This window comes from Vulpes lagopus, chromosome 2, assembly GCF_018345385.1.
Source record: "Vulpes lagopus strain Blue_001 chromosome 2, ASM1834538v1, whole genome shotgun sequence".
In the NCBI taxonomy this organism is placed as follows: Eukaryota; Metazoa; Chordata; class Mammalia; order Carnivora; family Canidae; genus Vulpes; species Vulpes lagopus.
Window position 1 is genome coordinate 48,495,606 of NC_054825.1, and position 4,629 is coordinate 48,500,234.

Here is a 4,629-nt window from a genome sequence, read left to right on the forward strand (position 1 = left end):
ATTCAGATCCTTGCTGAGCACCTGTTCTGGGACAGAGATTGAATAATGGTCCCTCAGAGATGCTCACAGATCCTATGACTATGGAACCTACATGGTGAAAATAACTTAGCAGATGTGACACAGTTAAAGATCTTGAGATGGGCAGATGGTCCTGGATTTTCAGGGTGGGTCCCTTGTAATCACTAAGGTTCTTAGAAGAGGGAGGTGGGAGGGTCAGACGTCAAAGTGTGACAATGGGAGTAGAGGTCAGAGTGCTGCAGCAATGAGCCAAGGAATGCAGGCAGCCTCTATAAGCAGGGAAAGGCAAAGAAATGGATTCCCCACTGGAGTGTCCAGGAAGCACACATCCATTTACCCCGGGGAAACTGATTTCAGACTTCTGCTCTCCAGAACCATAAGATAATAAATTTGGGCTGTTTTAAACCACTGTGTTTGTGGTCATTTGTTACAGCTGCAATAGGAAACTAATACAGATGCCAAGATAAACGAGCTGTGGTCCCTAACCTTGAGGAGCCCTTTATGGGGCTACGGAGTCCCTCAGAGGGCCTATTAAACACACGTGCTGGGTGCCACCCACAGAGTTTCTGATACTGCAGTAGGTCTGGGTGGAGGCTGAGAATTTGCATTCTAACAAGCTCCCAGGAGATGCTGAGGCCACTGGCTGGGACCTTTCTCTAAGAACTGCTTGCACAGAGGAGTGGTTCTCAAATTTTAACGTCCATTCAACTGTCCCAGGGGTCTTGGAACAAGCGGGTTCTAAAGATAATTTTTTCGTGTTTATTACCTGAACCCTCTGCTAGAATGGCAGGTCTGGGAAAGCAGCTCCTCTGCTGCTGCCGCTGGAGCTGCTGCGTCTGGCAAGAGGCCCGCAATCCACAGCTGCTGCATGGCTGCGCGAATGAGCAGGGGTTGGAGCTTGCCTCAAAGGTTAGGTCAGACACCGCCGTGTGCGTGTCCTGGGCGCCCTTGCTAATGGCACAGACTGACCGAAATCCCATAGGGACAGAATGGGGGATCAGGAATCAAAAGGGTTGGAAGGGTCCCTAAAGACCCCACCGTAGGAGAGGGGCAGTGGGAGTATCCAGCAAGGGGGTGGGCAGGAAGAACACCGGGAAGAGAGGGGAGAGCCAGGGTAGCCCAGAAGGAGGGGTACCCCAGAGGGAAGGGAAGTCAGCAGCCTCCAGAGCAGACAATGGAAAGGGCCTTCTGGATAAGGCTGTAGGGAGGGAGAAGCTAAGCATAAAACTCCCATTTTATGGGTCCTAGGGTGGCATCCTCTATGGGAAGGCTTAGGGCCTCGGTTATGCATCCATTTTTTCCTCTCTTATTAGACAACTTTATTTTTTTATTTTTTTAAAGATTTTATTTATTTATGATAGAGAGAGAGAGAGAGGCAGAGACACAGGCAGAGGGAGAGGCAGGCTCCATGCCGGGAGCCCGACATGGGACTCGATCCCAGGACTCCAGGATCGCGCCCTGGGCCGAAGGCAGGCGCTAAACCGCTGAGCCACCTAGGGATCCCCATTATTAGACAATTTTAAAAAGCAATATGTGCATGCTGAGAATATTTTGGAGAATTCTGAGAGGTATAGAAAAAACCCGAAATCACTCATAATTGCCACACCCAGAAATGAGCCTTATTTACGTGTTTATGTATTTCAGTTTTTATTTAATACATGTACGGGGGCACCTGGGTGGCTCAGTCGGTTAAGCAGCCGACTCTTGATTTCTGCTCAGGTCATGATCTCATGGGTCATGAGGTTGAACCCCGAGTCTGGCTCCACATTCAGCGGGGAGCCTGCTTGAGATTCTCTCTCTGCCTGCCCGCCCCCCATGGCGCACATGCTTTCTCTCTTTAAAATAAATAAATAAATCTTTAAAAAATACATGTACATGACACACACAAATTTCCTTCATAAAACTGTTTGTATCTTTAAATACTGTTTCTTTTACTTAATGTATTGTTCCATAGGCATTTTTATGCTATTCTGAAAAGCAAAATATAAATTTTGAAGGTGGATAATATGCTTTTGCACAAATGCACCATAATTTAGCTATACCCTTATTTTTGAATATTTAAGTCATTTCATTTGGTTTTAATTTACATTACCCTAAGACTAATGATGTTCGGCATCTTTTATGTGTTTATTTGCCATCCTTATTTCCTCTCTAGTGAAATAGCTGTTGAGATCGTTTGCCTGTTTTTTAATTGGGTTATTTCTTTTCTTATATATTCTGAATATAAGTCCTTTGTCAGGGATATGATTTGTAAGTTTTTTTCACCCAGTCTGTGTTTACATTTTCAGTGTGTCTTTTGCAGAGCAGAAGTTTTTAATAGTGATGAAGGCCACTTTATTATCAACGGTGGTCTTTTACAGATTTTGGTTTTGATATCTGAACAGTCTTTGCTTAACTCAAAGTCACAAATATTTTCTCTTGTATCTTCTAGAAGTTTATAGGTTTGCATTTCACATTTAAGACTATGATCCATTTTGGAATGAGGTTTTTTTTTTTTTTCTTTTTTAAATAAGATGTTGGGGTAGGTGAAGTTTTTTTTTTCTTCTTTTTTCTTTTTGGTCTTGCAAAGGGATGCCCAGTTATCTCAGTGACCCTGGCTCTGCACATCTTCACTTGTACAGAGAAGGGACACAGGAATTCACCACTGCGCCTGCACTGCACTCCTTTCCCACAAGCAGAGTCGGTGCCTGGCAGGAAGTGCCCCGGGCTTGTGTTCAGATCCCCATTGTTTCCAGAGTGCCCTCCTCTGTGGACCAAGTCACACCACCTCCCTAGGTCTCGGTTTGAAGACCAGCAACAGCCGTGCTGATTTCAGCAGGTTGTTGTGAGATTAGAACAGATTTCCAGGGATCCCTGGGTGGCTCAGCGGTTTAGCGCCTGCCTTTGGCCCGGGGCGTGATCCTGGAGTCCTGGGATTGAGTCCCACATCAGGCTCCCTACATAGAGCCTGCTTCTCCCTCTGCCTCTCTCTCTCTGTCTCTCATAAATAAATAAATTTTTTTTTAAAAAAGGGGAGAAGTGAAAGGGGTCAGTGAGTGACCAGTCAGGAGAACAGCGCGAGTCTTTCCTGACTACAGTTGTCCTGACTTTCTTCTCTCCAGGGTGACCTGCCCCGTCCCCCCCACCCACCCCGGGGCTCGCTGCCTCTCTCTGTGTCTCTCATGAATAAATAAATACAATCTTTAAAAAATTATTTGTATTGGCTGCATACTGAAATGACAGTTTTAAAAACCTTGTAATGAAGTTTTATGTTACTTTGTAGTGAATATAGTCTGATGCATCTATTCATGAAATGATATGTCTGAGATAGCACCCTCTCCCTCTCTCTGTGTCTCTCATGAACAAATAAATAAAATCTTAAAACAAAACAAAACAAAACAAAAGAGTAATCCCTCCCACTTCGTAGGGCCCTCAGAACACCTAACAAGCACTTAATGGGTCAGCGATCATTGCCACTCAGCACACACGAGATGTCCCAGACTCAGGAAAGGCTACCTTTCCCACTAGATGGACTCGGCTGAATGCTAAGAATCACAGTGGTTTTATTTTTATAAAGTATTTTAACAAGATTCAGTTACAATTTTAAAGACTTAAGAATTCCAGGTTAAGTTACTTTTATTTCAAGTTTTGGTATTCATTACTTAGGATTTGTATTTGGCCTTTAAGGTGTAATAGGTAACTTTTTAAATATTTTAGAAAAAATATGATTATTTTTCACATCTTTTTTTTTAAAAAAAAGATTCTATTTATTTATTCATGACAGAGGGAGAGGCAGAGACACAGGCAGAGGGAGAAGCAGGTGCCCCCTGGGGAACCCGATGTGGGACTCGATCCCAGGACCCTGAGATCACACCCTGAGCAGAAGGCAGGCGCTCAGCCATTGAGCCACCCAGGCATCCAAATTCAACTATTATATATGATATTTTCTGGGTCTGTCCCAAGACTGAACATCTTGATGAAACACTTATCAAAACTGACCTTACAATCAGTCATACACTTGATGGGAATGCCAGCAAAATGCTGCTAAAGGAATCAAGATGTCATTTGGACGAGATACCACATAACTAGAAGAGCTCAGGTAAACAGCACATCCTCCAGTAAAGAGCAAAGCATGGTCTTTGACGGAAAATGAAGGATATTCTTTAAATTTGTGCTATCTGTAATTACACGGTGTGAACTGTTGCTTGCTGGGCCGTTAACAACATAGACAAAAGGTTATTTTTCAAAAATAAACAGAGCTTAATTGGCTGTGTCACTTTTTAAGATGCTGAAAATATTTTTAAATGTTTAGAGAAAATGGATTTTTTAAATGTGTAGTAAGGGCCTTCATAGAAATTATGCAATAAATGTGACATTCCAGTAAAATATAATTAGAAAACAGAAGTAAAATGCTCATAAGACAATAAAGGAGGAGGTTCACATTCTGATAGTCCAGGTTTTAGTGACTATGTTCAGGGCACTCTAGATTAAGGCAAAGTCTCAATTAAAGAGATTGTAACAGGGACGCCTGGGTGGCTCAGTGGTTGAGCGTCTGCCTTTGGCTCAGGTCGTGATCCCGGGGTCCTGGGATGGGGTCCTGGGATCAAGACCCACGTCGGGCTCCTTGCATGG